Source organism: Elephas maximus, chromosome 1, assembly GCF_024166365.1.
Source record: "Elephas maximus indicus isolate mEleMax1 chromosome 1, mEleMax1 primary haplotype, whole genome shotgun sequence".
Lineage (NCBI taxonomy): Eukaryota > Metazoa > Chordata > Mammalia > Proboscidea > Elephantidae > Elephas > Elephas maximus.
Genome location: NC_064819.1, coordinates 193845639 through 193869480, shown reverse-complemented (window position 1 = coordinate 193869480; position 23842 = coordinate 193845639). Strand labels below are relative to the sequence as shown.

Sequence of the window (23842 nt, the reverse complement as noted above, 5' to 3'; positions counted from 1 at the left end):
TCCTTCACCATTGTCCTTCAAGGTCACCCCTTAATGGGGTTATAATGATGCAGCTGCCCACTTTTGGATTGTACTGGCATAACATGCAGACCCATCTGTAAACTAGGTTCAAGATTTTTTCTTTCTCATACGGAACTTCACAAGAGGTCATAGACAGGGGTTGAGGATGTGTCACATAAGAGGCAATGTAATAGTAGTAAGTGTTGAAAGAGCCTGAACTACCTACTCAAGCAACTTACAAATACCTTCTAGACCTACCCAAGCCCAGTCTCTTATCCATCATTTCCACTTCATGATATATTGTTGCTGCACACACCCAACCTTACTGGCTAGGTAGGTCAAACACCACCCAATTCATGATGGGAAGCTCAAGCCACATGGTCACTTAATGTCCCATGGTTAGTCTTCAGTCCCTACATGGTCCAGTAGTAATACAGAAGCTGTTTTCAAAAAAAAAGAATAATTAATTACCTGCAAAAGAGGGAATAGACCTGCTCCAAAATCCAGACAATCTGCACTATGATTTTCCTTTTTTACCAGAATCTCCATGTAAATCTGCTGGGTCATAAGGCCCATGTGGTACAGCAGCAGGCATTGCAGCCTGGACTTCGCAGAGCATTTCATTGCTGCCACTCACAACTGGTAGCTTTATGAGTGATTCCGTACTTAGGTAGGAGCAGCACACTCAAATGTGCTATATGTGGCCAAAAAAAAAAAAAACCCATACCAAGTATTGTGCCACTTTTTCCATGATAGATTTTAAGAGTAACAGCAACTTATCTTTCTCCTTGGAGAGAATATCTCAATATACTCCAGACATCATCGATCCCCCAGAAACTTCACTGAGGTAGTAGACCCCTGAATCTTTGTGTGGTTTATGTTCTTCTCTTTAATTTTCATATATCTTAAAAAAAAAAAAAAATTTTTTTTACTACCCACTGCCATTGAGTCAATTCTAACTCATAGCAACCCAACGTGACAGAGTAGAAATGCCCCATAAGGTTTCCAAGGCTATAAATCTTTATGGAAGCAGATTGCTACATCTTTCTCTGGTGGAGCTGCTGGTGGGTTCAAACTGCCAGCCTTTCAGTTAGCAGCCAAACACTTAACCACTGCATTATCAGGGCTCTTCATATATCTTACTAAGGTATATAAACTGTATTTTCTGCTCATCAGATCCAATTAACATAATGTCATTAATGTACATGACCAGTGTGATGCATTGTAGAATGTCAAAATAATCAATTTCTAAGCAGACTGTATTATGGAAAAGGGTAGAAATGACATAATCCTGAAGTAAGAATGTGAAAGTATACTGTTGGCTGTGCCATATAAAAGCAAACTGATTCTGATGGTCCTTGCAAATCAGTATGGAATAAAATGCATCATCCAGATCAATAGCTGCATGCTAGGTGCCAGGGGCTGTGTTTGTTCCTGTAAAGATGCCACATTTGGGATAGCAGCTGCTAACGGAATTATCACCTGATTAAGTTTATGGTTCACAGTCATTACCCATCATTCAATGACTTCACAAACCAAACAGATGAGTTAAATGAGTATGTGACAGGTATCACCCTACATCTTGCAAATTTTTTATAACACTAATCTCTGCAATTCCTGCCAGGGATGCAATATTGGTTCAGGCTCTTTTATGTTTACTATCTTTGTAAAGGAAAGTTCCGAGAGCTTCCAATTTAGCGTTTCGTACTATACAGACCCCTTACATCATGGGTCAGAGAGACAATGTGGGGTTTCTGACAGTTGCCAAGTATGTCTATTTATTAAACATTCGGAAAACATAAAGCAGGTCCATTGGCCAAGTGGGCCCACTGTGAGTGGAACTTGGGCTAAGACTTCATCTGTCCCCTGACAACTGGAAGCCCCCACTTCATCTGGTGGGCTAGAGTGGGCATTTTGTGCCACAGGAATTAATATCAGTTAAGATTCAATGCACATATATGGATCTCTTCTAGTCGGTTGGCCAGGTAGCTGTCTTCCATATTTCTTGGCGTAAACGAGCAAGTGCTTCTAGTGTTTCATCCATTTGTTAATGTATAGTAATCCCTAAAAGATGTGAGTATTTCCTTTTCCACAGTCCCTTTGGGTAAAGGCTTAGAGGAAGATTTATGGTTTGTACTTATAGCAATGGTACAAGGAAACGTAGCCTCCCCTTCAAACACGGGCTCTGGATCTGTAAACTGACTTAAGGGCAGGGAAGCTTGGTGAGTGGCCCTAACTCTCCATTGTAGCAACTCAAGTTAGGTTTTAGGCCACCAGAACTACAGTTTTTTTCTATTATACAGATCAAGCAATACTCTAGTAGACTGCCCATCTATTTCATTCGTAAGGACACCATGACCAATCAGCCACTGCAAAAGATCCCTGGAGCCCAGTGCATTCTGACGACAAGTATGTCCCTGCTGCCCTTTAGAGTAAACATGCCCACCTTGGCTTTGGTAAATAAGTGCTTCTGCTTTGCCTTTAATATTTCAGGAATCCACCATCCCCATTGAAATCAGGTCACCCATCTTAAAGGTGGCATCTTCCGTGGTCATACCTGCCCTACAAAAGGAGAGCAATCACAGAGCTTTGCATGGATTCAGATGTTCCCCTTAATGGATTTTTCTAAGTCTTAGTGAAGCAGGTGTCTTCTAGCCTTTCTCAGTGGTTTAGGATGGGTGTGCAGCTTGTACATGATACATCCATTCCTACATTCCTATTTCCCCTAAGTCTTTGGATTCCCTCCTCCACATTATGCCCAGGAAGCTCTGGCGTCTCAACCTAATTCAATATAGGCAGTAGTGTGCTGAAGCCAGTTCATACCAGCTCACACAAGCCTAATGTTAAACTTTCAGCAATTTCACAAGCCAGTTGGTAAACATAGCCATTGTTAAAAATTAACTTTGTAAACCTACAACTTCAGTAAAGAGAAAACCCATACCATGGGAAGAACAAAAGGGTGCTTATGCATCTTGACCTGGGATTTGCACGGTAAAAATGATTCTCTCTGGAAAAATTGTAACATGAGGTTTGGCGTTCTGACTTATTCTACCTTTGTGGTCCACGGACTACCCAGTTGAGAAACTGACAAGCAGCTTTACCTTTCTAAGACCATAGTTTGCTCATCTGAACAACATAAATATTAATATTGGCCTTCCTCAAAGAGTAGGTGTGAGGATTAAATGTGACAGTGTACAAAAGCGCATGGCACAATGCAGGGCATGTAAGAAATTCTCTGTAAACATTAGCTGTTACTATTATTTCATAAGAGAAGAACAGTACACATAACTTCTACATACAAAAGTGCAACATAGCAATCATGCACTGTCCAGAGTACCCGGACAACAGCAGTCAAACTCCAGAATGTCCCAGGGTCATTTTTTGCCACTTGACTTCTCTGAAGCAGCTGTCCTCCCTCAAATTGACTGAAGTTTTATACCTCGCCTCCTCTGATGGCGGCTACGTGCATACCCACGGCACTGGCTAAGTTTGTCCTTGAAGCAGCTTGACTCTCTAACCTTAAGTAAACTCGGCAGTCCAGAGCCTATGACAAATGCACAGAGAGGACGACGTTACGACAGAGGAGCTGCTTGATTTATTGCGCCTTATGAAACAGAAACCTCCTCACATCATGGGAATTAGTCATGGAATTTCAAAAAGAATAACAAAATAAAATCAGGAACGGAAGAAAAAAATGTCCGGGTCCAACTTAAAAAAGAAAAAATTTCTAATAAAAAATGCAAACCAGATGCGGTTGGAGATGACTGATAATTAAGGATGATAAATGACTAATGTTTTCTATTGAATTATCCAATGCACACTATTGTTTCTACATGAGGGAACAATTTACATATGGCTGCTGGGCTATCTTTTTACCTAAGTTTGATTTCACAGGCAATTCTCCCCATCCCAAAGTACCGTTTCCATCACTGGGTCCCATATTTCCCTCAGGAAAGTGACTATCTTACCTTTCAGAAATTACTTTTACAACAATAAGAAAGGACAGGATTGATTATGGATAAATATTCTCTCCAATGAGCACAAAAATAATGCAACGAATCCACTGTAAGTAGGATACAAACCCTGTTTCCCCAGTGAAGATGATGTATTAGCATGGAGATACCCATATTCCCAAACCCAGTCTATCTTGTGACTAAGGGTGTGTGTTTTTCAGACACATATAGCGAGTGAGATACAGACACTGTGACTAAACCTTTCTTTAAATCCCAGAACAATCCAGCTTTCAAAGTTATTTATTATGGCCGTGGCCTTTTTCTCAAGCTCCTAAAGAGTTTAGAGCCTATGCCACATAACTGAGTATTAATAACATGCTGTCTTTTACTAGTAGCCATTGTTCAACCTATGCTAGTATTACCTGAACAACTAGATTGTAGACAAGGTAGAAACCTGACCTGCTGCCCCCATTGACTTAACACCATGTGAGCGCATCAAGTATCCTCAATAAATACTTCCTGATTGGCTAACAAGAAAAGTTCTCTCAATCATTAGAATTATGCTAATATTCAGCTGAGACAACTAGCTTCAACCTGCACTTGGTTTATATAACTTCCGGATTTTTTAGACATGAGGTGATCATGTTAATCACATAAAAACAAACCACCAAACCCACTGCCGTTGAGTTGATTCCAATTCATAGCAACCCTAAAGGACAGAGTAGAACTGCTCCATAGGGTTTCCAAGGAGCGCCTGGTGGATTCAAACTGCCCATCTTTTGGTTACCCACCGAACTCTTAACCACTACATCACCAGGGTTTCCTAACCACGTAAGGAGAGTTTTAATAAAGAAGAACAAACTAATAGTCAAATGATCAACCTCTTTTTACCTCTGGATAGTCCTACTTAAGGCCTAACATTTCCCAGACAAATTTACTTTTACTTTGAAATTGTCAACTGAGTTGCTAAATTTTTACTCAACCAGAGGGAAGAAAGTAACATTTACTTTACATGTGTTGAAGGAAAACAGCTCTACCTAAGAAAGGAAATGTGTTCTGAGAGAAAACCTGATTCCTCCCACCTTCTCTTCTAGGCCCAGTAACACTTTCTACCTAGCCAGTAAGAGGGTTTTGGTTTCATTCACCGTATTACCTGATGACATTCTACAGGAAATTTCCTGTGAATCCTAATGCAGTTCATTTAGTTATCTTCAACAATAAAACTTTCTCTACGCTTGCTGCCTTGCTTGTAAAAGAAGAAGAATTTTACTTACCAGAAAATGTTTCCAGTAAACTTTGACAGAATCAGATGACAGGAACTACATAAGAAAGGATCATGATCACTTGGAGCCCCTTATCTCATTTGGATGTCCACGTGTCTTGTTGGATTTTCTAGTCACACTCTTCAAAGCCCAGATGTTGCACATCTGGAACAGAGCAGGTTGGACGCCGTGGTGATGACAATGTTAAAGAGAAGTCACTCTTCAGTTCGATGTCAGACAGCCAAATTGCTCTGTTAGTTTTAAATTTTAAAAATTGGCCCCAGCTGTTCTAACTCCTTTTGGCTCCTGATTTAGAACACTAAATAAAGACAAATAATTAATCAGCTTATTGGAAAGAAAGTAAGCAAATGTCGTATGATTTAGAGGCTGAGGTTATAATAGTTTGGGTCACTAGAAAGTTATTGTGTATCTTCCTGCAGACTTTTCTCATGACAAGTGGATGAAATCCCCCCAAATATTCTGCAGAGCTTGGATCTGGTGGTGAGATCTATGCCCTTATGGTGCCATGGTAAGGAAACACATAAATCAAATTTACTTTAGATATTTGCAAAATACTGTCTTGCCTAATAGTCTATGCCTATGTCAAAATACTCTATTGCCTAATGAACTATGATTAGAAGAAACATATATGGTAACTATTCATTTCTCATTTATATAGAATCTATATCATAAAAGCAATAATTCTATAGCATAAATGTATAGCTCATAATTATGGGTACCTTCGTAAGCAACTTCTAACTATTTGGGCTTAGAGACAATGGAGGATAAGTTTAGAAGTTTTGTAGAGGGATAATTTCTAGCTCTTCTCTTTCAGTTGGCAGTTACAGAAACCCTACTCAACCCAGCTCAAAAGAAGGGAATGCATGGCTTGGCTTACGTAACTGGGGAACTAAAGATGTGAATCTTAGGCACTGCTTGATCCAGGGTTCAATCAATGTCGTCCAAATTCTGTCTCTTTTCTCTTGGCTCTACAGTCTCTTAGTTTGACTTCATTTTCAAACAGACACACCCACTGGTGGTACTATATTGGCATGGCTCTTGGGCACTATAAGCACGTTGTTGTTGTTGTGTATCGTCAAATGTATTCCGACTCAAAGCGACCTTGTAGGACAGAGTAGAACTGCACCATAAGGTTTCCTAGGTGGTAATCTTTATGGGAGCAGACCATCAGGTCTTTTCTCCTGCAGAGCTGGTGGTAGATTCAAACCACTAACCTTTTGGTTAGCAGCTGAGCATTTAACTACTGCACCTTGGAGTCTCCTTACTATAGCCATACATAGTCCTTAAAGCTAGGGATACCTGAATGAAGGGTTCTCCTTGTCCCAAGCCTATCTCTGATTGGTCAGGCTTAGGTCACATGCCCACCCCTGGAGGAAAGAGGAGGTCAAGACAGAACTTTATGAACTGAAATTGGGAGAGAGATGGTTTTCACAAGGCAATAATGTTCCGCTACCAGAACCTTTAATAGATAGTAGATATCTACTTCATATGGCCTCTTATCCTCAATTTCACCCTGGCCCACTAACCTCAATATCATATTAAGCAGGCAGAAAAGGGAAACGGAGTAAAATTCTAATTGCCAAGGTTTTGGGGGCAGAAGCACTTAGCGCTCACCAACCATCCACATGGTCATCTACATTTCTCAGCCTCTGCTAGGGCCCTGTGACTAGACATGTGACTCATGTCACTTCTGGGCTGAGGCAGCTAAGGGCCAGTGTATCTTCTCCATCTTCCTCTTCCTTTGTAACAGTGATCTTGGAGGCTCTGTGGTCCAGATAGTATGACTACCAGATACAGGGTGATTCTCCAACCCAAACAGGACTCCATGTGAGGTAAAAATGAACTTCACTGTGTTAAGCTACTGAGATTTTGGGATTTCCTTGTTGCAGCGTGGTGAGCAGCTAGGGTTAATTAGCCTAACTAATGCATTACTATTTTAGCTATAGGTCCTAGTCTACATATTTTAGCTTATATGTCCCCAAACCCATCCCAAGAAGTCTTCTTTGATGAGAAAAAATCTAGATATTATTTATTCATTCAACAACCGGTGTACTTCTACTATAAATAATCAAACTCATGCCCTGCATTCAAGAAACCTGCACCACAGTGCAGCAAACCATAACCAGCAATCATGGTGTGATAAGTACTCAGTGCCATGAGAGACAAGAGCAAAGGCAGGTAGAAGACTTCCCTGAGGAGGAGATACCTCAGCTTAGTCGTCAGGGACTAACAGCCTGGTAAAAACACCAAGTAAAGGGTATTCCAGGCAGAGAGCACAGGCACAGAGACGACAAGAGCAAGGAGGACTGGCTAGTTTAATATCTTATGTAATCAGGATATTCAGGACTCCATGTGAAACCATGGACAGCTTATCAAACTCATCCTTTTTTCAAAAGACATAATTTTACAGCCAGCTAAGCACTGCACTGCTAACTAAAAGGTCGGTGGTTCGAACTCACCAGTCTCTCTGAGGGAGAAAGACGTGCAAGTTTGCTTCTGTAAAGATTTAGCGCCATGTAAACCCTGTGAGGTGGTTCCAGGAGGCAGAACCCACAGGCTGAGCTAATTGGCTTTTTGAGTATTTGACTAATAGAAAAGGTGGACCCAAATACCTTGAGGTTCAGTGAGCTTCCTTCTGACTCCTGACTGTGGGGTGGACCCTTAGCCCAGATGTTTCAAGACCTAACTGTGGCTAAGCTGGTACAGATCTGCCACTCTAATGAAAACACCACTTAGAGACCATATTTCTTGCTTTTTGTTGTTAGTTGCCATCGATTTGATTCCAACTCATGATCCCATGTGTGCAGAGTAGAACTGCTCCATAAGGTTTTCAAGGCTGTGACCTTTTGATCACCAGGCCTGTCTTCTAAGGCACCTATGGGTGGGTTAGAACCACCAATCTTTTGGTTACTAGTTGAGTGTTTTTTTTTTGTGCCACCCAAAGACTCTTTTCTTGAGGGCAGGTCAGTAATATATTTCAATATAAAGGGCGGCATATTTTTACATAAAAGGTATATACTTTATTCATTTCCCCATCATAAAGATCATTGCTTCAGGAAACTACAGGAGATTTGCCTATATTTTCACCATTCAATCTGTATCAAGTTATCACATAACAGGTTTGTGTGTTTTCTGTTGTTGTTAGGTGCCATCGAGTTGGTTCCAACTCATAGCGACCCTACGTACAACAGAACGGAATACCTCCTGGTCCTGTGCCATCCTCACAATCCTTGTTATGCTTGAGCCCACTGATGCAGCCACTGTGTCTGTCAATCCATCTCTTTTTCACTGGCCCTCTACTTTACCAACCATAGGTTTTTTAGTTTGGTTATTCACGTATATCCTGCCTCTATCCAAATGATTTTAGGTAGTTTATACCAAGCCAAAAACCAAACCCACTGCTGTCAAGTTGATTCCAGCTCATAGCAACCCTATAGGTCAGAACTGCCCCATAGAGTTTCCAAGGAGTGCCTGGTGGATTTGAACAGCTGACCTTTCAGTTAGTAGCCATAGCAGTTAACCACTATGCCACCAGGGTTTCTAGGTAGTTTATAAGGATATGTAAAACACAGAAAGACAGCATAAATTAAAAATTGGTATAACAGAGACATGCTGTTTAAAGAAAAAAGTGGTTCACAACACAGTTACATAAATACATAATAATGCCAAAGTGTAATATAGAGATGTATAATATAATGGAGATATGCACATATGCATAGAAAAAGATTCCAAAGATATTTTGTTTTTTTGTTTTTGTTCTGCCTTTTGATATTTTCCAAATATTCTAAGATAAGCATAATTATTTATAATTATAAATTATTTTTAGCCTTTTGCCATTGAGTCGATTCCAACTCACAGCGACCCTAGAGGACAGAATAGAACTGCCCCATAAGGTTTTTTTTTTTTATAAGGTTTACAAGGAGCAGCTGGTGGATTTGAATCACCGACATTTTGCTTAGCAGCCGAGTTCTTAACCACTGTGCCGTCAGGGTATTTTTAAGTATATGAAAAAAATAGACAAGAAATAAACCAAAAAAAAGACAAAAGCACAAACCATAAAGTTAAATACACTTTTGACAAGGTGAACTCAAGCTAACAGCTACTATGAAAAGGGAAACTTGATTATTTACACATTTCATATTGTTTGTAGAATTAAAAGAAACTATTTCTAATGCTGATATTTCTGTTACTAATATTGAGAAAAAATTTCTCCCAAAGTCTTCCCTAAGACACTAAAAAAAAATAATATTACACTCATAAGAAATACAAAAGCATCTTGACTCACTATCTAACCAATCAACCTTTTTTTTCATTTTTTAATTGAATTTTGTATTGTACTTTTGATGAAGTTTTACAGAACAAACTAGTTTCTCATTAAACAGTCAGTACACATTACTGTTTTATGACATTGGTTAACAACCCCACGTCATGTCGACATTCTCCCTTCTCAACCTTGGGTTCTCTATTACCAGCTTTCCTGTCCCTTCCGGCTTTCTAGTCCTTGCCCCTGGTCTGGTGTGCCCCTTTAGTCTCATTTTGTTTTATGGGCCTGTCTAATCTTTGGCTGAAGGGTGAACCTCAGGAGTGACATCATTACTGAGCTGAAAGGGTGTCAGGGGGCCATACTCTCAGGGTTTCTCCAGTCTCTGTCAGGCCAGCAAGCCCGGTCTTTTTGAGTTAGAATTTTGTTCTGCATTTTTCTCCAGCTCTGTCTGGGCCCCTCTATTATGATCCCTGTCAGAGCAGTCAGTGTTGGTAGCCAGGCACCATCTAGCTGTACTGGACTCCGTCTGGTGGAGACCATGGTAGATGTGATCCATTAGTCCTTTGGACTAATCTTTCCCTCGTATCTTTAGTTTTCTTCATTCTTCCTTGCACCCAAAGGGGTGAGACCACTGGAGTATCCTAGGTGGCCGCTCACTGGCTTTTAAGACCCCAGACACTACTCACCAAAGTAGAATGTAGAACATTTTCTTTATAAACTATGTTGTGCCAATTGAGTTAAATGTTCCCCAAGACCATGGTCTCCACAGCCCTCAGCCCAGCAATTCGGTCCCTCAGGGAGTTTGGGGGTGCCTGTGGAGCTTCCATGACCTTGCCTTGTACTGGCATCCCCAGTATTGTGTACTGTCTTACCCTTCACCAAGATTTTCACTTATCTATTGTCTATTTATTGTTTTTCCATCCTTACCCCTCCCCTCCCTCGTAACCATCAAAGATTGTTTCTTTTTGTATGTAAACCTTTTTGTGAGTTTTTACAATAGTGGTCTCATACAATATTTGTCCTTTTGTGATTGACTTACTTCACTTGGCATTATGCCCTCCAGATTCATCCATGTTACAAGATGCTTCACAGATTCACCGTTGCATAATGCTCCATTGTATGTACCACTGTTTGTTTATTCATTCCTCTGCTGATGGGCATCTAGGTTGTTTACATCTTTTTGCTATTGTGAAAAATGCTGCAATGAACATGGGTGTACATATGTCTATTTGTGTGGTGACTCTTCTTTCTCTAGGATATATTCTTAGGAGTGGGATTGCTGGATCATATGGTATTTCTATTTCTAGCTTTCTAAGGAAGCACCATATCGTTTTCCAAAATGGTTGTATCATTTTGCATTCCCACCAGCAGTGCATAAGAGTTCCTATCTCCCTGCAACCTCTCCAACATTTGTTATTTCCTGTTTTTTAGATTCGAGCCAGTAATGCCAGGGTAAGATGGTATCTCGTTGTGGTTTCGATTTGTATTTCTCCAATGGCTAGTGTTCGCAAGCATTTCCTCATGTATTTGTTGGACGCGTGAATGTCTTCTTTGGTGAAGTGTCTGTTCATTTCCTTTGCCCATTTTTTAATTAATTGGATTATTTGTCTTTTGTGGTAGAGGTGTTGGATTTTCTTTTAGATCTTAAGAGGTTAGACCTTTCTCTGATTCTCGAGGAGTCTTTTGGGTTTTCTATGTATAGTATCATGCCATCCACAAATAGGGACAGTTTGACTTCTTCATTACCAATTTGGATGCCCTTTATTTCTGTCTCTTGCCATATTGCTGTAGCTAGGACTTCCAACACAATTTTAAATAGAAGTGGTGATAAAGGGCGTTCTTGTCTTGTTCCTGTTCCCAATGGGAATGTTTTCAGCCTCTCTCCATTAAGAATGATGTTGGCCATTGGTTTTGCATAGATGCCCTTTATTATGTTGGGAAATTTCCCCTCGATACCCATTTTATTGACAGTCTTTATCAGGAATGGGTGTTGGACTTTGTCAAATGCCTTTTCTGTGCCAAGTGAGATGATCATGTGAATCTTTCCTTTCTTTTTAGTTATGTGGTGAATTACGTTGATTGATTTTCCAATGTTGAACCATCCTTGTATAGCTGGTATGAATCCTACTTGGTTGTGGTGTATTATATTTTTGATATGATGCTGAATTCTATGGGCTAGAATTCTGTTGAGAATTTTTGCATCTATATTCATGAGAGATATTGGTCTGTAATTTTCTTTTTTTGTAGTGTCTTTGCCTGGTTTTGTTATTAGGGTTATGCTGACTTCATAGAATGAGTTCAGAAATATCACTTCCTTTTCTACATTCTGAAATACTTTGAGAAGTATTGATGATGTAAAATCTTCTTTGAATGTTTGGTAGAATTCTCCAGTGAAGCCATCTGGGCCAGGGCTTTTTTTTCTTGGGAGTTTTTTTTTTTTTTTTTTATTACCTTTTCAATCTCTTCTCTTGTTATGGGTCAGTTCAGATTTTTAACATCATTTTGTGTTAGTTTGCATAGGCAGTGTGTTTCTAGAAATTTGTCCATTTCCTCTAGGTTTTCAAAATTGTTGGAGTATGGTTTTTCATAATACTTTGTTATGATCCTTTTAATTTCAGTTGGGTCTGTTGTAATGTCCCCCATTTCATTTCTTATTTGGGCTATTTGTGACCTCTTGTCTTTTTCTTTTGTTAATTTGGCCAGTGGTTTGTTGATTTTGTTGATCCTTTCAAAGAGCCCACTTTTGGTTTTGTTGATTCTGTTGTTTTTCTATTCTCTGTTTCATTTATTTCTGCTCTGATCTTTATTATTTCCTTTCTTCTGGTGGCTGTGGGCTTCTTTTGCTGTTCTCTTTCTATTTGTTCAAGTTGTGTAGCTAATGTTTTGATTTTGCCCCTTTCTTCTTTTTTGATGTGAGCATCAAATGCTGTAAATTGACCAGTCAACCTTTTGATGCTCCCTAACTATAACAGAAGAATGAAATAGGTGCTATTTTATATTGATGTTACATAAATTCTTTCGGTTCTCAACGAGTAGGCAAATAACTATTTCCAAAGTGATTGATTTTATTTTGTGACTTCGTGATTCATGTGTGTATTTGAGAATGAATAACAAGAGTGGGTCGTAATTTCTCATTGCAGACTTCGTTTACTAACCAAGGAAATAGCCCCAGCATTTAAAAATAAAAAAATGGAATTATCAATATGTATTATTTGGTGTACCGAGTCCAATGATTCAGACGGTATTTTACAATACAGTATTGTTCAGTAGCCTCTCCTGTAGGCTCATGAAGACAGTGAAGGCTTCAGGCGAGTGCTCATTCTCCTGGACTTTTTGTAGGCAAAGCTCCCTCTGAGTTAGTTCTCAACTGGGGCTTCCAACATGTGCGCTATGACACAAAGCTGCATTTTCAACTATGTTCAGGCCCCAGCTATCAAGGGCTACAGGAGAAAGCCCTCCACAAGGGCACAGAACCAGAAAGATGCTTCTAGAAATCCTCAGTAGAGAAACACTAAAACCTTTGATGGAGAATCCACCATCATCTGAGCCCCAAATGCTCTATTTTGACCTTCAACTTTTGTGAAGATTAAGGAAGACAGAAAATTTGTTCTCCCATCTCTGTATAAATCTTAAATCACATATAAAGTATAATCATTCTGATTCTTCCATCTACTGGGAAGATACTATTTTAAAGATGAGCACATGAGGCACTGTTTACATTTAAAATCCAGTGGCTCCATTCAATGAGTATTTATTGAACATCTAATATATTCAAGGTATTCTATTAGGTGTTATGGAATCTGCAAGGACAAGAACACCAGCATCTGACTTCCAGAAATAACAAAGTTTTCTTTCCAAAATATAAGTGCTGAAAGTAATTATTGGGCCCCACTGCACTGCCTATGTTCAATGGTACAGCTTCTACATTCATATGAGGATCAGACTCAGAGGGATGTGTTCCATGATCTCATGCTGAAGAATATTAGTTCATCTTCAGAACTCTCCAGAAATAGAAAATCCTCACCAATGTTTTAAGCAAAGCAGTTCCCACTCAAAGTGGAAGAAACAATTAAGCAAATGTTTTTCTCAGCTGGGGTCCTAGCAGATGCCATTAGGTATCCCACAGTGATTCTCAAAATGGCCCATAGGCTTGCACTAGACATGATACTGATTTGAAGAACCAGAAGGCACAAAGAAGGGCTCAGGCCACTAGCTGAAATTTAATGTTTCCAGCTGTGGCCATAATGTTCTGAACCTGTTCTGATGCTCCATCTCAACACTAGAGCCCAATTATAGTGTGACTTCTAATCCCATATTCTTGGGAGAGCTCACTTTAGCTTCTGAGGAAAAAAAAATTATTTTCTCTCTTACTGATCAGTATGGCAGCTTTTATTCTTAGAACCAGGCCTGTACTGAATTATCTGCAAAGATCTCAAAGATCTTTAATATTCCACCAACACATGGGAAAATAAACCACTGACAATGTGTTGATGCCTTTTTTTTTTTTTTTTTTTTGCTTTGCTTTTCTGTGATTCAGTTACTGAAAACAATTCATAGTTTTTGCAATCCTGGGCTCTGTGGGCTAATGGGAGATCTACTAAAAGTGTCATAAACTCATAACAATTTGGTAAATGAAACTAAGAATTTAAGCTATGATACATACGAATGCCAGTGCCCAAGTGGCTTATGATTAAAACATGACGTACACTTTTCATGATTTTACAGCTAATTAGAAAGACTCATTGGCATCCCAAGGAAGCCCCCCAGAGGAAACCGGGCTACATGCAGTGATTAATGACGACCAGTTTCCACTTAGAGTGGAAAACTACTACACTCCAAAGGCTCATGTAGGACCTATTACTTGTGAAGGCAAAGAAATGATCAGAGTTGGGGACATAATAAGGTCATAAATAACACTGACTTGCAGGCTTCTTCCATGCATCCTTCATGATCAACTCAAGTCCCATCACCTCTACAAAGCTTCTCTCACTGGCCTCTTATTTCCTTTTCCTACAATGTAAATTATCGCAGCCTGCAAGGCACAGTATAGCGCTTAGTTAGAATTATATGCTCTGGAATCAGACCAGCCTGACTCTTCCATTTAGGAAGCATGCAATGCTGGGCAAGTTCTTAATCTTTCTAAGCATCAGTTTCCTCATCTGTAAAAACGTAGTAAATAATATTATCAACATCACAAATTGTTTTAAGGATCAAATGATGTTTAGCACATTGTTTAAGTAAATACTGGACAAGTAGTGCTGTTATGGTGTTATTATTGTTCAAATTTGGTTTATGTGTGATGGTGTCACCACCTAGAAGGTATTTTTTTTTTTTTTTTTTTTTTTGGAGGACAAGCAATAGGTCTATGAGTTTTTATAGAAGAGAGGGAGGGAAAGAAGGAGGGAAGGAAAGAAAATCATTCAAAATCTCCCACCAATTTGCTGATACCTGGAACTCCGTCTTCAGAGCTTCATTCCTTTGTTTTCAGTTTCTTTTCACACGAGTTTAACCTGTTTTTGCAAATATTTCTCCCTTAGGATGAATGCAAGACGTGAAATTATTTTTTATTCAAATTTGAATAAAGAGAACATGTGAGGGAACCATTTACATGGGAGGGGGCAAAAAGAAAAAAAATCAAGAGAAGAAGGTGTCTGTGGCACCAAAGATAAGACTTGCATAGTTCCAAAATTTCCTGGTGTCATGAATTGAATTATGTCCCCCAAAAATATGTGTATCAGTTTGGCTGGGCCATGATTCCCAGTATGGTGTGATTGTCCACCATTTTGTCATCTGATGTGGTTTTCCTGTGTGTTGTAAATTCTATCACTATGATGCTAATGGGAAGGATTTGCACAATTATACTGATGAGATCTACAAGATTAGATTGTGTCTTAAGCCAATCTCTTTTGAGATATAAAAGAGAGAAGCAAGCAGATAGATATGGGGACCTCATACCACCAAGAAAGAAGAGTAGGGGTGTGCATCCTTTGGACCCAGGGTCCCTCCAATGAAAAGATCCTAAACCATGGGAAGATTGATGACAAGGACCTTCCACTAGAGCTGACAGAGAAGAGAAAACCTTCCCCTGGGGCTGAAGTCCTGAATTTGGACTTCTAGCCTACTAGACTGTGAGAGAATAAACTTCTGTTTGTTAAAGCCATTCATTTGTGGTACTTCTGTTATAGCAACACTAGATGACTAAGACAGAATTTGGTACCAGGAGTAGGGTGCTTCTCTAACAGACACCTAATGTGTGGAAAAGGTTTTGAAACTGTGAATGAGTAGAGGCTGGAAGAGTCTTAAAGCACCCAATAGTAAAATGCCTTGAAAAGACTGTTGGTAGAATTATGAACATCAAAGATAATTCCGGTGAGGATTCAAAAGGAAGTGAAGACAGCTGTTATACTGGAGACGGCACAGACAGCAAGAAGCAGCAAAGAAATGGCAGCAGCAGAGAATCAGCAGCAGCTGAACCAGGAGACCGGCATGAGACAGTGCTGGAGATGACCCATGGAGCAAGAGAGCTGAGTGCCTTTGCACAGGAGACTTCCTGGCAAAGTCAGGTGCCTCCAGGCACTTACCAGTGGAGCTAGGCTTGCCAACCCAAGGAGCAAGAGAGATGAGTGTCTTCCAGCTGAAGTTTACTGGTGGAGTAGGGTGCCTCCAGCCATTTATTGGTGGAGCTGAAGATCTTTGGAACACTTCCCCCGGTAGAGCAGGCATGGGCAAAGAGGCCTGAGGGGCCAGGAGGCCATGGAACCAGGAAGCAGAAGCTGAAGAGATAAGGAACAGAGGAAGCAGAGCTGCTCAGTCTCAAAGTATAGAGTCACCACACAGGTCTAACTAGGAGAATGAGGCCACCCAAAGCCAAGGGAGCAGAATTGCCATTCCAGTGAGCCTGGAAGGTGGAGCTGAAGCCCAGGGCCAAGGGGCCTCCACTCAGAATCCAGAAAGCACGGCCAATACCTAGAGTCTGGAGGGCAGGGCCATTGTGTAAATGGTCTCAGAGAACAGAGGATTATTTTCAAGCCTTGAGGGTTAATATGATGTGTTCTGCTGACTTGCTTGGTACCTGTTATCCCTTCTTTTCCTCTAATTTCTCCCTTTGCAATGGAAATGTCTAGCTTGTACCTGTCCCACCGTTGCACTCTGGAAGCAGATAACTTGTATTCTAGATTTCATAGATGAATAGGAATTTTTGGATTCTGGGTTTGGAGTTGACTTAAGACTTTTGTTATGATATGGTGGGGTGAATATGTTTTCTATGTGGCATGGACATGAGTTTTGGTGGGCCAAAGGGTAGAATGTCATGGATTGAATTGTGACCCCCCAAAATATGTGTATCAATTTGTCTGGGCCACGCTTCTCAGTATTGTGTGATTGCCCACCATTTTGTCATCTGACATGATTTTCCTATGTGTTATAAATTCTGTCACTATGATGTTAATGAGAAGGATTAGTGGCAGTTATATTGATAACATCTACAAGATTAGATTGTGTCTTAAGCCAATCTCTTTTGAGATATAAAAGAGAGAAGCGAGCAGAGAAACATGGGGACCTCATACCAACAAGAAAGAAGAGCAGGGGGGCACATTCTTTGTACCTGGAGTCCCTGCACTGAAAAGCTCCTAGACCAGGGAAAGATTGATGAAAAGGACCTTCCACCAGAGCTGACAGAGAAGAGAAAGACTTCCCCTGGAGCCGATGCCCTGAATTTGGACTTCTAGCCTACTAGACTGTGAGAGAATACTCTTCTATTGGTTAAAGCCATCCACTTGTGGTATTTTTGTTATAGCAGCACTAGATAACCAAGACAGCTGGCTTCTGACCATCAGCAGCAAACTGGAAACCACTATAGAGACCAACATGTCTCTTGATTCTGATATGGAAATCCTAGCAAGAAAGCAAAAGAAGTGAAAATTTTTTGATTCTCAGATGAGGAGAACATCTTGATCACTTTCTCCAAACATTAGTCTCTCCTGCATTTAGCTTCTATCCAGAGAGCTTAGAAGAGGCAGCCCATGGCTAGTACTTAATGTGTCATCTGTGGGTTTGTTTTTATTTTGATTCATGTGGTTCTGCTTTTATAGGACCCTCTAACTGCTCCAAATCCACCCAGAGGGACCAATTGCAGAGTAGCAACATCTTACCTCCTCTATTTGACTCTTCATAAATGAAGGTAATTTTACAGGTCATTTCTAATAGATCTTTTTTTGTTTTCAGTGAAAATAATAAATTCCTTCTTCATCTGAAAAAACCATCTTTTATGCAAAGGTATCACTATTGTCAATCTTTCACCTCATGCCCACAGTCTCTGCCTTCAAAAACAGAAGAAAAATTGCTCTTAAAGGTCTCCAATGACCAGAGAAGCCACCGCCTCTGAATGCTGGCAGGTACACTGGTCTTGGATGACAGGTTCCTGAAACAGAGCCACCCTTCTGGCAGCAGCACATGGAGAGTTGCCAGCATGAAGCTGTTAACAAATGGGAGTTAAGACACCATCCAACTTTGCAGCTAGATGGTTATCTCCAATTGCAGGGCTCCGACAAGGATCCAAAATAACTAAAACCAGCAAGAACACCTAGGTATAATTTAATGTTGGGGTTCCATTTTATTTGAGAAATTTGCTTCATTTAAGGGGGGAAGAAAAAACTAGGCAGAACCAGAAAAATCCAAATAATTATTGTTTTGGGGATGTTGTCAGAATTCTCCCAGAAACAGTAAAGCAAAGCACAGTCAATAGAGCTAACAGCATTCAGGTTAAACACCATAAAGGCAAAAAACCGTGTCCAGGACCATCTCAGTGTTCATATAAACAATTTACTGAGCATCAGCTGCGTGCCAGCCACTTCCATAGCTTACTTTCTTACATGCTTCCAGTAGCTCATTTTATAAATGAGTAAATAGGGGCTAAGGGGATCGAATTTATTTATTAATTGAGTAATTAGTATTGAATTTATTTATTTATTTAAATAAATTACTTAAGACTACATAGTGTATAAGCAACAACATGCCAACTATTTCTTATATTAATCTCCCCCACTGGACAGTAAACTCTATGAGAACAAGGATTTTAAATTTTACTCACTTAATGCAATTACTTAAATGCAAAGACTCAAGATGCTCTTGAATAAAAATGTTTTTAAAAGAAAAGAGCATCTTGACTCTGCATTTAAGTAATTTCATTAAGTGAGTAAAAACCACTTCTTGCCATCACAGATTTTTAAAGGAAATATTTATCTTAGGAAAAAGATAAAATTACCAACCAATCTGAAGGATCAGCAACCTGCAAGCCCAGGTTCCTTTCCTCCAGATCTGGGTCCCATGTGGTTTCTGTGTTTTAGTTCAAAGCAAAATTTGCCTTTTATGGTTTATTGAGTATTATCATCTTGTCAGAAATTGTCATGGTTCATTAAATACACAGTTTCAAAAGAGTGTCTCTAATCTTTAACTGGAAACCCTGGTGGTGTAGTGGTTAAAAGTGACGCCTCCTAACCAGAAGGTTGGCAGTTCAAACCCACCAAGCACTCCTTGGAAACTGCATGGGGCAGTTCTACTCTGTCCTACGGGTCACTATGAGTCAGAATCTACTTGATGACAACGGGTTTGGTTTTGGTTAATCTTTAATTGTGACTTTAATTGCAGCTTGGAGGCAAATTAATTTTTTTGAGTCTGCCTTTCCAGTTGCCAAATGCAAGGTGATCAGGAAATGCAATCTAATAGAAATTCTATAAATTAAGTTCACATGTGTTCTGGACAGTGCAATCCTCTGTGCATTGAAGTGATGCTCATAATGCTTTCCACTCAGTGGTTCCTGTATTGGTAAGTAATGCATATGAGCAATTCCTGTCTCTATGCATGTGAACATGCTACCAGTAAGGTTAAGTGGTGAGGGATGAGAAGGAGATGACCACCCAACAAGAAGCATGGTTGGGCCTTCTTAATATTTTCCTTGTGGTTGCGGAACGACAGGGTCTTTATTAGTGATCCTTAAAGATTTGGAAAGTAGGTATAGGATCACATAAGAAGATTTTTCAAAATAGTCATGCAACCCTGCTCTGCATCCTGAAATTCTTACTGAGTAGTTCTGGAAGGGAGTCCCTGGGTAGATCAAATGCTTAAAACTTGACTACTAACCAAAAGGTTGGTAACAGCACCTCAGAAGAAAGGTCCAGCTATCTTCTTCTGAAAGGTCACAACCTAAAAAGCCCTATGGAGTTCAGTTCTACTCTCCACACATGAGGTCACTATGAAGAATCAAATGAACAACCGGTTTGTTTTTGTGTTTAGTTATGGAACACTAAGGATGATGGAGGACAAAGGGAAACAGGTTCCAGGCATGTATGTGTTAAAAAAGTTGCTCCAATGATTCCAATTTGCTGTGCCCACTCCCTCACCCCCAAAGTAAGAATCACAGGTTATATGTAAACGATGAACTGTGCAAGAAGCATGTTTTACTCACCATTGCATTCTCAGGTCTCTGCATTGTGCCCAACATTGTTGTTGTTAGTTGCCATTAAGTCAGCTCCAACTCATATTGACCTTATGTATAACAGAGCAAAACACTGCCCAGTCCTGTACTATCTTCATGATCATTTGTATGTTTGAGGCCATTGTTGCAGTCATTGTGTCAATCCATCTTATTGAGGGTTTCTCTCACCTTCGTCAGTCGTCCACTTTACCAAACATGATGTCGTTCTCCACAAATCAGTTTCTCCTGATGATATGCTCAAAGTGAGCAAGTTGGTCTCAGACAATATTCTGTGATCCATAGGGTTTTCATTGGCTGATTTTCAGAAGTAGATCACTGGGCCTTTCTTCCTAGCCTATTTTAGTCTGAAAGTTCTACTGAAACCTGTTCACCAGGGGTGAGCCTGCTGGTATTTGAAATATCAGTGGCATAGCTGCCTGGAACATACCATGTGCTTAAACATCAAGCTTTCCTCTAACATAGCATCCTCATTTTGCTTTGCCAACTGCACTTCATCAGGTTGCTAGTTCGAGGCTGAGCAGTAGCAGATGGGATAAAGCAGTTCGATCAGAACAGGTAGCAGGCGACTTTACCAGTCAAAAGACAGCATACGCTCTTTGAATGAGCATTGGACCAGGAGTCAGGAGGCCCCCAGGTTCCAGTCCAACTTTTGAGAGAATAAACTTCTGTTGTGTTAAGCCACCCAGTTTGTGATAACTTGTCACAGCAGTTCTAGGAAACTAATAAAATATACAGAGGGCTTATTGAAAGAAGGAACTTGCAATTTCCTAATTCATCTCCTGTTTTCAAAAAATTTTGATTGCCTAAAAGAAGCTCCTCCCCTAACACACAGCTATGCCTAACACTTCTCTGTGTCTTCTGCCCATATAGACATGGGCTGGGTGGTGGTGGTTGTTTTAACCATTACTGGCTTACTTAATCGTGGCAATGCCCCTGTGACATATTATACATCTCAATTTCATATATGAGGAAACTGAGGCCAAAAGAAGTTATGGAACCTGCCCAGAGTCACCAGCTAAGCTGGTGTCCTGATTCCTAAGCCAGGAAACCACCCCCTGTGCTATCCACCTCCCCAAAAGCCCTTAAATGCATTTGCAAAATTGAACTAAGAAGCACTGCAGTCTTCTTGTTTATAAATACAAGATTTTGGACAAAAAGATTGCCTTTATTTCATCTTTAGTTCTGTTAAATTGTCCATATATCAAATGCCCACCTCAGGTTTCTGCAGGAGGAAAAACCTGTGGGAAGCAACCATGTCCCCTGCTGCTTTCTAGGCTTTTCTAATTTGTAAGAAATAGTAATGAGTCCTCTATGAAGGTTTTATGAGTTGATCTGTGTCCCCAAAAAAGATATGTTCAAGTTCTACTTCCCCTATCCTGTACCTGTAAATGTGACCTTATTTGGAAACAGCATCTTGGCAAATGATATTAGTTAAGTTAGCATAAGGTCATACTGGAGAATCCTGGGCCCTAATCCAACGAGACTGGTGTCCTTATAAGAGGAGATGAGACACAGAGGAAAGACGTACATGTGATGACAGAGGAAGACCAGAAGCTGGAATAGGCAAGGCAGGGTCTTCCTCAGAATCTTCAGAGAGGGCCCAGCCCTGTCAAAATCCTGAATTCAGAATTCTAGCCTCCAGAACTATGAGAGAATAAACTTCTGTTGTGTTAAGCTGCCCAGTTTGTGATAACTTGTCACCGCAGTTCTAGGAAACTAATACAGAGGGATTATGGAAAGGGACTTGCAATTTCCTAATTCATCTCCTGTTTTCAAAAAACATTGTGAGTGCCTGAAAGAAGCTCTTCCCTTAACACACTGCTGGCCCATTTTCCCCTCACTGTCAAGTTCATGATGAAGCAGTGAAACCAGTCAAGAAGGAAAAGACAGCAATCAGTGCAGGACGGGTAGCGAGATAAAAAGTTTAAATTCTGCTCCTCTACTGCCCTGCTGTGTGTGCCTTGGCCAAGTTACTTAGCCTCTCTGAGCCCCAGTCTCCTCATCCATGAGACACGATTGCACATCTTACTCCACAGACGAAGCTGCTGTCATGATTTAAAGGGGTAACATGAGGACATGCCCAGCACAATCACTGGCTCCGACTGCTCTATACATATAGCTGAATTAGAAAGTGCAGGAACGGTGCATCACAGGATCATCATTTGTACATAACAGCTTTAGAGAAAACACTTCTCCTGAGATAGTAACAATCACTCTTATTTCCCCCAGTGAGGCGTATGGGACAAGCCTGCAGTTTGAACTGAATGACTTGTGAGCCTCAAGCAGATCATCCACCCCCTGACCCCTTCCCCCTCCCCGCCTCCCCACACCTGGCTGTTCAGGGGGACCTCAGCAGCCACCATCACAGGCCTGCCTGGTACTGAGCTAAAAAAAAAAAAAAAAAACAGGCAGCAAAGCTTGATTTCAAAGCTGCCTACCTCATTTTCTCCCATATAACCTCTATCCAGAGACCCACGGCTCTGGGCTGCCCTGGCAACTATGTAGTAAATTTACTCTGATTCCCATTGCATTCTTAAAAGGGTCAAGAGCTCTGGCTTAACCCAGGGTGCCAGTAGCAGCTGGCTGCTGGGGCTGTCCTCAGATACACCAGAGGTCGAGGGCCCTAAATTGTTGCATCGCCTGTTCCTCCCTCCATCCCACCCCTAGCTACGCTCAGGAGTCAGCATCAATGTGTAGACCTCACCATTTAAATTTTCCCTCCCCTCCACAGTTCTACTCTGTCATATGCAGTTGTTATGCATTGAAAATTTACCTGATGGCACACAACAACTACAAGAACCCCCCATGCTCACAAGCCACCACCCCTCTCCCATTCATCCTCTCCAAAAGTTGCCAATCTCTAGTTCTTTCTAATCCACTGAGTGAAGGAGACTAGCTATGGTATCATCAGGAGGATTATATTAAACAGTATTGTAAGAAATAGCCACACTGGTGGATGGTTTCACTCCTCCCATGGGCTCCCCTTGGCCCACATTGAAAAATTTTGATCCAACATCCCATCTTCATTCTTACTCCTAGATCCTGACCTCAGTCCCACTATTATGAAACATTCAAATCCTAGAACCAGAAGGCCCAAATTCTTCCAACTCTCTGTCCTGGGCTTCAAAAAGATTTGGCTCACCAAATGGTTTATTAGCCTTTGGCTTGTGATTTCCAACGTCATTAAAATCAACAACATTTGTCTAGAGACCCTCACCATTCAAAGTGTGGCCCGGCACCACCTGGAGGCAGGATGGAAAGGCAGAATCTCAGGCCCCATCCCAGACCCATCTGCATTTTCACAAGATGCCCAGAAAATTCATCTGCACAATAAAATTTGAGAAGCTAGAAGACAGAAATGTCTGTTGTAACAGAAAGTTTAATTTATTGTTTTCTTAATCCTCAACTCTAGGACTTCTTTACAAAATCAAACACAACTGTTTCAGAAATATTTTATTAATTTAACTTCCATTGAATTTGGTTAATTTAAAAAAAAACTATTAAGACTTTTCCAACATTCTCAAGGAAAATTAGTATTTCTACATAACCCTGGTGGCATAGTGGTTAAGAGCTACAAAGGTCAACAGTTCAAATCCACCACCCACTCCTTCGAAACCCTATGGGGCAGTTCTTCTCTGTTCTATAGGGTTGCTATGAGTTGGAATTACCTTGATGGCAATGGTTTTTTTTTTTTAAATATAACTGACATTTACTACATCCAGATAGCCAGACTAATCCTTAACATATCCCCCTATTAATTTATGTCCAAATTAAGCTAATTTATTTTTAACTAAAAATTACTTTTTGCTTGTTTCATGTTATAAAAGCATGTTTTTAGAGAAAAATCAGG

At 40.4% G+C, this 23842-nt stretch overlaps 1 protein-coding gene across 1 annotated transcript in view; it reads right to left on the bottom strand.

The window, feature by feature from the left end:
- Positions 1 to 14849: 14849 nt before the first annotated feature.
- TRMT11 (tRNA methyltransferase 11 homolog) overlaps positions 14850 to 23842 on the bottom strand; it is an 88612-nt gene continuing 79619 nt past the window's right edge. The window contains exon 14 of the transcript XR_007519206.1: positions 14850 to 16273. The gene's annotated coding sequence lies outside the window, so the exon portion shown is untranslated. The remainder of the gene's footprint in view (positions 16274 to 23842) is intronic.